Here is a 14,353-nt window from a genome sequence, read left to right on the forward strand (position 1 = left end):
ACGTTACCAGGATTTCAAAGGCGCAAATGAGCTTGGGGGAATTTCCGAAATGTGGTGCTTTGTCAATCAAAAAAATCTTTTTTTTGGAATTTTGAATTTTTGGTTTTTCCTTTAAAAAAGCTCAACAATTTTGGGGTCTTCCTAAAAAAGGGAAGTCAAGATTTCCTCACTTCCTGTTATTAAAGGTGGCAACCCCTAGGACCCAGAGGTGAGAGAGTAGGGAATTTCACAAAGCAATCTTGGTTAACCAGCCTGTTATTGGAATGCATGTTTCTAGAAGTTTTATAGTACAGCAAAGTTACATAATCTCATTTCACTTCTGCTTCCAGCTTTTGTTTTAAATCATGGATGCTACTTCAAACAGATATAACTCGGGGCATTTTCAATGGCCCTGACAGATTGCATACGCTGATGTTTTTTAATTGTCATTTTGAAATAAAACATGCATTATCATCTGTATCCTTCACAACAGTTACATCATAGTAAATAGGAAGGTTCTGCAAAGTATTTGTGTATATCTTACAATTTACTATGGTTTATAATAATATTTAATAATAATTAAGGTTAATAATAATTAAGGATATTGATGATAACATGTTTTGATTTTAAAATAGTAATGTTATCAGTGTACATGCTCAAGAGTCACTGACTAATACAGGAGGCATGAACTAGCACTCAATTATTATTTTTAAAAATTAAAAAGAAAGGGGAAAAGGCTGAAATAGGAGGCAAGATTCATGGAGGAGAAGGAGGCCATCAGTGGCTACTAGCCATGATGACTGTGCTCTGCCTTCACAGTCAGAAGCACTATGCTTCTAGGGACGTGGGTGGCACTGTGGTCTAAACCACTGAGCCTCTTGGTTCAAAGGTCGGCGGTTTGAATCCCCACGTTGGAGTGAGCTTGTGTTGCTCTGTCCCAGCCCCTGCCGACCTAGCAGTTTGAAAACACACCAGTACAAATAGATAAATAGGTACTGCTGCGGCAGGAAGGTAAATGGCGTTTCCATGCACTCTGGATTCCGTCATGGTGTTCCGTTGCGCCAGAAGCGGTTTAGTCCTGCTGGCCACATGACCCGGAAAGCTGTCTGTGGACAAACACTAGCTCCTTTGGCCTGAAAGCGAGACGAGCGCCGCAGCCCATAGTCACCTTTGACTGGATTTAACCACCCAGGGGTCCTTGACCTGTACCTTTTACTATGCTTCTGGATGTCAGTGGCTGGGAACCACAGGAGGAGAGAGTGCTCTTGTTTGTAGGTCCTGACTGTGAGTTAGCCACAGGCATTTGGTTGGCCTGATCCAGAAGCCTCTTCTTATGTTCCTAAGTAGAATAAGAAAATATATACCTTAAAAGAAATCAGGATCACATCTCATAAGATTCAGGGAGGTTTATAATGAACACCCACTTTCTTACTACAGTGGTACCTTGGGTTACATTCGCTTCAGGTTACATACGCTTCAGGTTACAGACTCCACTAACCCAGAAATAGGACCTCGGGTTAAGAACTTTGCTTCAGGATGAGAACAGAAATCGTGCTCTGGCAGCGCGGCGGCAGCAGGAGGCCCCCATTGAACCAAAAAACCCCAGTGATTTTACTCAGAACGGCCATTTCCCCACAATACTGTTCTCTCAAACGGGGAATTTCATTTGTCTTCCAGAATATTGCATATAGAATCCCCCTAACAGACCACTGATTTTCGGACTGTTTGGGGAAGTCCACCGGCTATCCTCTTACTTCCCTCTCTTTGAAACTACCATCCTACAACGCCTTGTCAGGATTCAGGTTATTGGCCCTCATCCAGCCCACCAAAGCTTCCACATAATGATTCCACACCTACATAGTTCCGCCTGATGTAGTTGAGCAGAGGGTCACTTGCATTTTGATGACCCCTTTCCCCCAAATATCTGGATGAACGCTCTTAATGGCTCCTAATGGCTTCATATTGATGGTTAAAAAGATTGAACCTTGAGGGAGGGACCTTGTAAAATGACTGACATGGGGCCAAACAAGGGTCCCCCACTGCTACTCCTTATCCACCAACACCTACTGCAAAATGACCTCTTTTTCAGGCTCCTTCTCATCCCCACTATTAAATAATCATTTGCTCCCCCCCAAAATGCTTTTTATTGAGATTTAAAAACACCATCACCAACCAACAAAAACATCAAGTCTTATTACATATATCCTACTTTATGCTCCGTAGAGCCATTGACTTCCGTCCTTCCCTTCTGCAAGTTTTCTTATTCCACTCTATAATTCACAGGCTCATTGGTTAAAAATTACACCATGACATAAGATTTAATTCAATCCTGCCAACGTTTTCACTTCGTCTCCTCCTGATTGCGAATTCTGTGTGTCAATTTTGCCATTTCGGCGTATTCGACCAACTTTATCTGCCATTCCCTTACAGTTGGAATCTCCTCTGACTTCCACTTTTGGGCTATCAAAAATCTGGCTGCTGTTGTTGCATATAGATATAATCTTTGGTCTGCCTTCTTAATATCTTCTCCCACCAAGCCTAACAAAAATTCTTCCGGCTTTTTTGGAAAAGTATATTTAAACATATTTTTTAACTCATTATAGATCGATTCCCAAAACTCTTTTATTTTGTTACATGACCACCACATGTGGTAAAAATCGCCGTCCTTTTCCTTGCATTTCCAGCAAGTTTTGCTACTTGTCCTATACATTTTTGCCAGTTTGGTGGGAGTGAGATACCAGCGATAAACCATTTTCATTACATTCTCTTTTAAAGCAGAGCATGCAGTGAATTTTAGATTCTCGTTCCAAAGTTTAGCCCATGCATCATAGTCTATGTTGTGTCCCAAGTCAATAGCCCATTTTGTCATGTTCTCTTTTATGAAAGGATAAATAATCATTTGTCATCAGAGAGGGGGGAATGGTGGAGGAGCCATTATCAGTGGCAGCAACAGTGGAGGAGTCGGTGATGGGGGGAGATGGCTGCAGTGGGGTGCAATGGGGTTTTTGTTGGGGAAGGGGTAAGAGTCGTCTTCAGAGGGGTAGCAGCAGCTTGGGAGTTGGCATTTTCTTTGGGAAGAGGAATTGATTGGTAACCATTTTGTGTTTTTTAAAAAATGATATTTATTACTTTTAGAAATTACAAAAAAAGAAATGAAAAGAAAAGAAGACAAGAGAAAAAAAACAAAAAAACAATACAGTACAATATATATAGACAATACAAAACACAACCTAAACACATTAACCTAAACACATTAAACTAAACAAAACAAAACCCTATCCCCAACCCTAACCCTAAACAAAACAAAACAAAAACAATTTAAAAACATACATCACACCTTTTCCTTACTCTATCTTTCATTCCCTTGTTTTCTCGACCTCCTCACACCTCCCTTTTTGTATTCCAGTTCTATTAATTGTTTCAGCAAATCCTTTCCATCTTTCTCTATTTTCTATCATATTATAAATATCTTATCATATTTTTTAACCTTCTTTTTCATTAAAACTAAAATACTTATATATGCTTAACTCCTTATAACATTTCTGCTAAGCCCATAAAATTTCTTTCCACCATTTTTCTATCACTCATTAATTTTACAGTATTTCTATATATAAACTTTAAATTTTCCAATCTTCTTCCACCATCTCCTCTCCCTGGTTTCAGATTCTGCCAGTCCTTTCCGTCAATTCCATATAGCCCATCAACCTGGATGATTGGTAACCATTTTGAGAACTGCAGCTCTGTGGGAGAAAGAAGGCTTTCTGAACTATTCTCAGCAGCTGTAATAAACTACACTTCCCAGGATTCATTGGGGGAAGCTACGACTGCTAAAGTGGTATCACAGTTATTTAAATGAATAGTGTGGAAGTGGTCAGAGTCTTGGTATCTGAAACTGAATGAAAGAATGACAAGATCATTAAGCAAAGGGGGTGGGGAAGGAGCCAGAGATCTGGAAGTCTGTGCAAAAGACCCAGAATTCAGACCCCCTAACAACATCCTGGCTGGGTAGTGCTAGGAGCCCCCACTATGGAAGCAGTCCAGTTTCTGAGCTGAGATGCTGTTTTGGTTACAAGTGAGCAGTCATGGGATTGCTTCTTTCACCTCGAACCCAACAAACTGTTCAGCTCACACCAAGTTGCTGACAGAATACGATCCGATTGAAGTTGCAATAAAAGTGTGCTGACCCCATGTTTTGTTCCCTCAGAGGGCAATAAGCCTGATGAGTCATATACCCACACACTGGATTTTCAAAAGGCTTTGCCCTGGAGTCATTCCTTGTCCGTGATATCGTAGAGCTTCTGACTTCAGACGTAAGTACAGAGAGCTATGTCAATATTAGAGGGAAACTTGTTCATTAATTTCCTTAACCAATGTATTTGAACAGTAGCGTGGCAGTTGAATTAAAACACAGGAATCAACTTGTGCCTTGTTTATTCTATTTTATGATATGAAGTAGAAGCAGAGCATATAAATAAAACCCTGAATGAGCAAGAAAATACCCACCAAGGTAGCAAATATATTTTTCAATAGCGCTTAGCTTCTTATTTTTACTTCTTCTAAGGCAGGCTTCCTCAGCCTCGGCCCTCCAGATGTTTTGAGGCTACAATTCCCATCATCCCTGACCACTGGTCCTGCTAGCTAGGGATCATGGGAGTTGCAGGCCAAAAACATCTGGAGGGCCGAGGTTGAGGAAGCCTGTTCTAAGGGTTAGTAATGGTGCTGTGAGCCTCCAAGCCATAGCCAATATGACAAGAAGGCACAGCGAAAATTAATTAAACGATCACACTGTTAATTAAAGTTGGAAGAACAATTCCAGCACTGGCTGCACAAGAACGTTAACAGCATCTCCAGGACAAGAAGGCCTGTCCAATAGCTTGGAGAGGAGACTGGCATGTGATTGATTGATTGATATGTTGAACTGCTTTAAAGTTCTGATGAGGAGGGTGAAACTGGATTTGGAGGTGCACAAAAATCCAACCCCTCCAGCTAGAAAAGCCTTATCCCAATACAAGGAAAGCTCAGCTCCAGGATCTCAGCCTAGGCTCAATTTGTTGGGCTTGGGCGCCCTTCCTTTCCAACTTACTTGCACAATGGCTGAGAGGTCTCACCCCCCATGCCTCCCTAGGGATGGAGGATAAATTAAATTTTGTTTGCCTTTTAATGTGAAAAGACCTGTTCTGCACTTCTCCAACCAATACGTGGACACAGTGAGCCTTTGAAGTTTGCCCTTCTCCGAATTTTGCAATTGCGTTCTCCAACAAACTAATATGTACAAAAATGTATAAATTAGTGGAAAGTGTGCATTGTTTCGCACAGCTTTGACCTTTTGCCTTCCTAACTAACTGATAGTTGAGAAAGGGGAACCTACCAAAATGGGTTGTCAACAGGTGAGAATGCAAAGTTACAACATATTAAGATAAATGATTAAGATAAAAACAAAGATGGAAAGGATTTGCTGAATTAACTAATTGAACTAAAATACAAAAAAGGGAGGTGTGAGGAGGTCAAGGAAACAAGTAAATGAAAGATAAGCTATGGAAAATTGATTTGTTTTTAATTTTTTAATTTTTTGTATTTTTTTTGTTTTATTACTTTTTTCTTATGTTTGCAATTTTTTTTGAAATTTTAATAAATATTATTATTTAAAAAAAGAGAAAGGGGAACCTACCCACAGACATCAGCTCTAGGGGGGTGGGGTCCCTTGGCTCCCCGATAGTTTTCTACTGGGGGTCTTTTGAGTTGAGAGGAGGTTTTCAAATCCCCATTATGAAGGCATCTGACTCATTAATAGTCCCCTCCCCATACCAGCAGGAATTCCCGTGGGGAGATCTGGATAGAAAGGAAGACAACTGGCGGATTTAACAAGTCTAAATATAGACACAAATCTAGTCCTTTGGATATCCTAGGTACCCGCTTAAATTATTGTCACACAGATCGTCTGCCAATCCAGTTGCCAAGCATTGTTCAATACCGGCAGCCACAGTGTGGTGGGCTGTGAAGAGTTCACATTCAATTCTGCTTTAACCAGATGCATGAGGATGTGACCCAAACAAGCAAATTCACGTTTGCTCTTTTGGTTCTTCAGCAACAGCTAGCTGGTTTGCAGAGTTGGTCTCCTTTGTCTATTCCTTTTTGTTGTTGTATTGAACAGGTGAACGGAAAAGGTCGGCATCAGGCCCAGTGAAGAACCAAGATAAAGTGGGTCAGCGTCATATTGTAGCCCCTGGCCTTTCAAAATGACATTTAAGCCCTGAGTTGCATTAGCACGATGATGGAAGTGAAAAACACTCGTTTGGTTGGGACACCCATGGTGACCCGATGCCTCCGTGTGCTGTTTTTAGCTTCTGCACGCTCTGTAAAATGTTGGCCTTTGAATTACTACAGTCATTTCTGCCAACCCCAGCAAAGGGCATTCTCTAATAACACACATATTATAGTCACATATTATTAATTGGGAGTAATTGAAGTGTTTCTGTAAATAAGGATGGTGAGATATGAATTAGAAAGGGTCTGCATTAGAATTTGAAATAGTTTTTAAAAATTCATATGGGCTACACCTGCACATTACATTTAAGACAAGGGACGCAAGTGGTGCTTTGGTCTAAACAACTGAGCCTCTTGGACTTGCTGATCAGAAGGTTGGCAGTTCGAATCCCCGTGACGGGGTGAGCTCCTGTTGCTCTGTCCCAGCTCCTGCCACCCTAGCAGTTTGAAAGCACACCAGTGCAAGTAGATAAATAGGTACCGCTGCGGCGGGAAGGTAAATGGCATTTCCGTGCACTCTGGTTTCTGTCATGGTGTCCTGTTGCACCAGAAGCAGGTTAGTCCTGCTGGCCACATGACCTGGAAAGCTGTCTGTGGACAAACGCCGGCTCCTTTGGCCTGAAAGTGAGATGAGCGCTGCAACCCCATAGTTACCTTTGACTGGACTTAACCATCCAGGGGTCCTTTACCTTTTTCTTTTTTACCTTATTACATTTAAGGCACTATTATGTCACTTTAATAGCCACAGTCTCCCCCAAAGAATCCTGAGAAATGTAGTTTACTGAAGATGCTGAGAGTTGTTCATTAGGTTCAGTCGCGGCCGACTCTGGGGTTGCGGCACTCATCTCGCTTTATTGGCTGTGGGAGCCGGCATACAGCTTCTGGGTCATGTGGCCAGCATGACTAAGCCACTTCTGGCAAACTGGAGCAGCACACGGAAACGCCGTTTACCTTCCTGCCGGAGCGGTACCTGTTGATCTACTTGCACTTTTGACGTGCTTTCGAACTGCTAGGTGGGCAGGAGCAGGGACCGAGCAACAGGAGCTCACCCCGTCGCAGGGATTCGAACTGCCAACCTTCTGATCAGCAAGTCCTAGGCTTTAACCCACAGCACCACCCACGTCCCTTCTGAGAGTTGTTAGGAGACCCCTATTCTTTTCAGGGAGGTACAGTTCCTGGAGTGGTTCAACAATCAATCCTTCTCTTTGGGGAGCTCTGCAAATTGTAGCTCTGTGAGGGGAAATAGGGGTCTCCTAACAACTCTCAACACCCTTAACAAACTACAGCTCCCAGGATGCTTTGGGAGAAACCATAACTGCTTTAAAGGGAAGATGTTGATGTGGCTGAGGCTTCTCCTCCCTCACCCCCACAAGGCATCTTTGGAACTTGCTTGAGGAGGCTGAAAATGTCCTGACACAGATCTTTGCTTCTTCAGAGAACAATCTTTGGGAATGGTGCCACTCGGGCCTATTTTGCTGGCTCAAGCAAAGGACAAGATGGAATCTCTCCACCAACACTAACACCAACACTTGAAGCCAACTCCATCGGTGGTTGAATCTGATTTCAGCAGCATCTTCAAGCACACCTGAGAGGAAGCTGACTACTTAGGAGGCATGGAGCAGGCTGCAGATTTTTTTAAAAATAAAGCAAACGGGCTCTTAGTCAAGCGTGCTTGTGCTGAAAGACAAACTTACCAAGGGAACTCAGTCAACCTCTAACAACTTGAGTATCTAAGCGAACATATAGAACCTGAACCAAGTGTCATAATTTGGGGAGACAGCTAGTAGGGTCTTGGAGAATTCACCTGGAAATGGAAATAGGATGGTCACCATGTTTGCCCAAGGTCAGGAAATCATGCAAACAAATACAAGTGACATTTGCTACCATTGTTTCTTCAGCCTGTGAATGTCACATAAATTATTGTGTTATTTTCTGCAGTCTTATTGACATTTTTAATTGAAATGCATTGAAGTTAATTATGTAATTCATTGCATGATGATTTACGTTAGTTTTAGCCATAATGGATAGTGGAAACTGAACTGTAGTATAACAGAAACAGTGCTGCTTGCAGAAAACACAGGGCAGGGCAGAAATGGCTACTTCCTTGCATCCCAAATTCATGGAAGAGATGTGTGGCAACAATTGCCACATGGCCCAGTGAGGGAGTTCTCTTTTAATTTTTTTTTGTATAAGCAGAGTGTAATTCAACTTTGGAGCTTGCACAAATTCTTCAGTAAAGAGACCACCAGATGCTCGATGAATTTATGGCAAATGTTTGTGTTTTGGGAACCAACCTAATCCTGTTTTGAATTTTGGGACCGACATTTACATATAGGGCTTCAGACTTAGTTAGGCCTGCCTGACGTCCATGCTCCTGAAATGATTCGATCCCTGGTGGGAGGTCTTTAAGTGGATTTGACAGCAAGCTCTTGAAGCATGGATCTCTGCTGCAAGTTCTGGCACTTACCCTTATGTTAGGAAGCAATCATATACCAGGTCAGACTATTTATCCATTGTCTGCTCTGACTGCCAGCAGGTTCCCGGGATCTTAGGCAGAGAGGGATCCTCCCTGTCAACTGATTCTTTTAACCAGCCATATCCGGGATTTGAGAACCAAATCCTTCCCGCTACTGAAGCATGTGCTGTATCACTGAGCGATCATCTCTCCCACCCCCCATATGGAATGCTTCTTGAATGCCAGTGCCATCTTTGGGCTGTGCTAATCTCCTCTGCATCCTTCCAGGCAGAGTATGTATCACCAATGCAAACACACAGGTCCTTGGGAATTGTCAGGGTGCAAACTGTGAAGAGATTATCATTATTATTTCAAATCCAGTGCATTTTAAACAGACCTTCCCGATGAATGTGTTTTGCACATATGTCAAGAGCCAGTCACCATTCCTCACTGGCGACAGCGATCCCTAGAGACAGGGGTCAAGTGACAAGATTTAGATGCCACTCTGTGTGTGCAGGTTGTCTTTCCCCACTGTCCCAAGATAAACGGGTTGCCTCTAAATCTGCTAGAGACGTGCACATTGCGAATGATGTCATTTCCTGCTTTGGGCATTAATTAGTATTCTTGTTCACCAATATATGCTATGTTCCACTCCCATAGAGCAGGTGACAACTTACCCTGCCATAGAATTCTGAATAATTTAGTAGTAATAAAGTATTTTGTTCTGTTTTTATAACCAAGCGGTATATCAATCTTGTTTAAAAAGTGTGTGTGATGAATGGATAAAGGTTGTTTTTTTTTTTAAAAAAAACACTTTTATTCTCCTTCCCTCTCCCTTTAATGTTGTTTTTTAAAAAATCATGCACTGTCAAACTATTCATTTAATGTAGCATGCGATCCAGTTCTGAGTTCACATGATTCTTCCTCTTAGGTGATGGAAATTAGCTTGCAGCATGAGTGAATGCTGGCTGGAATATTAACAGTACAAGTGTAGAAAAGGTTTTTATTGCTTTCTGTTTACTGAGTCTTCCTTTCTTCATATCTTATCTTCAGCACCTTTGAGGGGGATAAAGTGGTTTATAAATCTGTAAGTAGAGTGCTTTTCCCCCCTGGGAGGACGCAGGGGTACGCATACCCCTAAACAGTTTGTGAATCTTTGTACTTTTGTCCATTTACTGTATTTATTTCCCCCGATTTGAACTATAAAATGGTGATTTCCTTGAGTCAAAATGAGAGCACCCCTAAACATTTTTTTAAAAGAAAAAAGCACAGAGAAAGTACTGTATTTTTCGCTCTATAGGACGCACTTTTCCCCCTCCAAAAATTAAGGGGAAATATGTGTGCGTCTTATGGAGCGAATGCAGGCTGCGCGGCTAAGCCCAAAGCCAGAACAGGGAGACAGAACACTGTGCAGCGCTCCGTCTTGCTGTTCTAGCTTGGGGCTAGCTGCACAAAGCCTCCACAGGGCAGTGGGGTGAAGGCACCCCGCTGCTCTGCGGAGGCTTCAAAGGCTGCGCTCCGGGGCCTTCAGGCAGTTATCCGCAAGCCTTTGGAGCGCAGCAGGAGTTCCCTCTGAAGGCTTGCGGATAGCCGTCTGAAGCCTGGAGAGGGAGAGGGGTCGGTGCACACTGATCCCTCTTGCTCTCCCGGCTTCGCTTCGCTGGAGAGGTGCTGCACAGTTTTCCCTCTCTGCGCAGCGCCCCTTCAGCAAAGCGGGAGGAGAAATGGAAGGGGCTCCGTTTCTCCTGCCGCTTCGCTGAAGGGGTGCTGAGCAGAGAGGGGGAGAATTTCCCCCCCCCCTGTTCTCCCCCTCTTATGGTCCGGTGCGTCCTAAAGAGCGAAAAATACATAAATAACTGCGGTGAGTGGGACCCCACAATGGGCTATCTGCTAAAATCACGGGGCCCTAATGCTATTTCTAGCACAGCTTTTGCTGGTAAAGAAAAACCACATGCTTTGTCTCATGCAATCTCACTCCTTTTTTTTTTTTGCTAGAGAATTCTTTCCCTCTTTGCATGAATGAAGTGCAGAGAGCAATCATGCGCTGTCCTTGAGAATGCAGCGTGGGAAGCCCCTCTCGACTGTCCCTGGTCCTTTGTTCTAGGAAGCGAAGTTCAAGCTGGAGATTACTATGGGAGAAAGGTGGCCGGAGATCTGCTGAAGGGGGAAGAACAAGCACACGGCCTTGGCTTGCTTGCAGTCTGGAGTCTGGATGAGATAATGGAGCAGAGTGCAGCGCAGTTGGCAAGGCGGCTTAGCTCGCTTGCTCAGGTTGCAACCTTGCCATTTGTTCTGACCTCATCCAGGCCTGATCAAAGACCAGGCGCTTGAAAGGAATGTCGGCGCAAGGCAGCAAGATGTGCCTAACTCAGCACGCGCGCACACCTGGCTCTGATGTCATTCCCGTTCGGGGCTGCTGAGGAAATAGGGGCTGCCTCTCCCCCAAACACAAGTGGAGAATGTTCTGAGAAAATTCTGCAAAGTAATCTTCTTTTGTGGGAGGACAGGAAAAGAAACATCTGAGAAATCCTCTGAGGATTTCTCTAGAAATACAGTAAGCCACAGGTGTTTCATACAGCAATACAGGTGAGGACAATATGGGGCACCTTTGCCAGTCCCAGGACCTCCATCCTCTCCATCTGGATTTGGGCTGAAAGACCAAGGAAAAGTGTGGGCACGTGGAGAGAAAATTGTAAGCAAGCACTATTTGTGACATGGCTCAACATCACTTCCCTTCTTTTCTTTTGGTGGTTCATTCTGCATACCATACATCCCTGCATATTTTATGTTATGTATTGAAGTTCTCACCCTGGGCCAGCAGGGGGATACTGTAGATAGTTCAGGTCCACATATGCAAATAAGGGATCTAAAGTGACGTTCAGTGATTGGATAGTTACAGAAAATGGTTACTGTTGCGTTCTAGTGGAGCTCTATATAAGCAGGCTGGCTGAACCCTTCAGTTCAGTTCAGTTCTGGCCTGTGAATAAACAAGAGCTGTTTGAAGAATGGCTGTGTCGTCTGATATGTTCACCCACAACTTAACATTTTACATGAACTAAACCATTCAGTAATCCATTATTACATCCGTCAAAACTTATTTATACTGTTGAATTTATCTTAATGCAACCAGCATTTTTAAATGAACACAATTCAGTAAACATCTTCCAGTCTTCTTTAAACGTGCATTCTTCTTGTTCTCTTATTCTATATGTTAAATCTGCAAGCTGCACATATTCCATCAGTTTAAGTTGCTATTCTTCTTTGGTTGGGACCTCGCTCATTTTCCATTTTAGGGCTGGTAAGACATGGGCTGCAGTAGAAGCGTACATAAATAGTCTTTTTTGACACCTGGGAATTTCCCTCTGAATTATCCCCCCCAAAAAGGACTGGTGTTTTTTTTGAAAAATATATACTTTTAAACATTTTTTCCCCCAATTCATTAAATATCATTTCCCAATACTCTTTTATCCTTTTACAAGTCCACACATATGATAAAACGTACCCTCAACCTAGTTACATCTCCAGCACTTATTTGATTCAGACTTATCAACACCATTCCTGATCAGATCATTTTCAGTGTCCCTTCTTTGTGGCACCTGAGCCAACAAAAGATTTTCTTAACTCTGAACTTAAGCCACAGTTTTGTTTTGTTTTAAAATCACTGAATCATTGGCTCTATCTGGTTTTTGGAAAGAAAATGTATTAAAACATTGACGTCTATTAAAAACAAAGGTAGCTATATAAGAAAGCTACAATTCTCACAGCAGTTCAACAGTCAATCCCTCTTCCCAGGGAACTCAGGAAATTGTAGCTCTGTTAAGTGGGAATAAGGGACTTTCTTAACAACTCTCAGCGCCCTTAACAAACCACAGTTTCCAGGATTCTCTGAGGGACACGAAACTGCTGAAAGTGGGAATGATACTGCTTTAAATGTCTAGCGCAGATGGAGCCTAGCTTTGTTGTACTTAGAGCCTATAAGCAAACATAAGAAACAGATGCCTCCTAGCTAAAACATAAAGGCTGCACAGAAAGCATAGCTGCAGAATAAGGACAGTTTAGAGGGAGAAAGCCCCCTCTCTCAAAGCTGTTTGACAGTGGCATGTTTGAAATTCCACAGGGAGGAAAGCACTATGGAACTGTTAGGAAGAAGTGACAGGAAGGGTTAAGCACCTCTTCCCCTCCAACTCACTGCAATGCTTCTTTGCTCTAAATTGCCCCCCCACCCTGCTGAATCAGCTCTTCCTTAAGATAAAAAAAAAGAAGCAGCTGTCAAGACCTAATTACACACGTCTGACTGTTTCGCTAGGCTCTCAACAGAGAACATGAAGAGTGAGAACTTATTCTCATTTTGTCTTTCTCAAAACGCTTGGCAGTTGTCATCCAGCAAAACTGATTGGCAGTCGGTTTAAGGCAGACAAAAGAACACACTTCTTCATTCAGAATGCAACCGACTGATGGAATTCGTTTCCTCAAAATGATGTGATAGTCACTCTTTTAGATCTTTTTTTTTTAAATGGCAACTTCATTGAGGATTTACAAAGAGTCTTGTGGCACATTCGAGACTAAAAGATTGTGTCACTGAATGGCTATTAGACACAACAGCTGAAAGTGGAGCCTCCATATATCTCTAATTGCTAGGTGACGGAGACCGGAAATGAATAATGGTGGTCTACATCAGAGACCTCCAACTGCCACCAGCCCCAGCCAGAACAGTCAGGGATGATGGGAGTTGAAGATCAGCAAAATCAGGAGGACCACAAGTTCCTCACTCCTGTCCTACTTCATGCCATCTTACAGAGCTCTTCAGGAACATCTGGCTTCCCATGTTAGCCACAGGGTGCTGGCTTGCAAGGACCTTTGCTGTGATCCACCCAAATAGCCTGTGCCCAGGGTCCACAGCTGTGAATTCACCTAGCAAACGTATCTCAGCTCTTCCTCCTCTCTTAGTTCTGACGTATCCAGTGGTCCAAGACGAAGCTGCCCTAAATGTGTGTGGGTGCTTACACAGATACAGTGGTACCTTGGGTTACAGACGCTTCAGGTTACAGACTCCACTAACCCAGAAATAGTACCTCGGGTTAAGAACTTTGCTTCAGGATGAGAACAGAAATTGTGCGGTGGTGGCGTGGGGGCAGCGGCAGGCCCCATTAGCTAAAGCGGTTGTTGTTGTTTAGTCGTTTAGTCATGTCCGACTCTTCATGACCCCATGGACCAGAGTAGGCCAGGCACTCCTGTCTTCCACTCCCTCCCGCAGTTTGGTCAAACTCATGCTGGTAGCTTCGAGAACACTGTCCCACCATCTCATCCTCTGTCGTCCCCTTCTCCTTCTGCCCTCCATCTTTCCCAACATCAGAGTCTTTTCCAGGGAGTCCTCTCTTCTCATGAGGTGGCCAAAGTCTTGAAGCCTCAGCTTCAGGATCTGTCCTTCCAGTGAGCACTCAGGGCTGATTTCTTTAAGAATGGAGAGGTTTGATCTTCTTGTAGTCCATGGGACTCTTGAGTCTCCTCCAGCCCCATAATTCAAAAGCATCAATTCTTCGGCGATCAGCCTTCTTTATGGTCCAGCTCTCACTTCCATACATCACTACTGGGAAAACCATAGCTTTAGCTAAAGCGGTACCTCAGGTTAAAAACAGTTTCAGGTTTAGAACAGAC

The sequence above is a fragment of the Podarcis gaigeae genome (assembly GCF_964106915.1).
Source record: "Podarcis gaigeae genome assembly, chromosome: 14".
Taxonomy (NCBI): Eukaryota; Metazoa; Chordata; class Lepidosauria; order Squamata; family Lacertidae; genus Podarcis; species Podarcis gaigeae.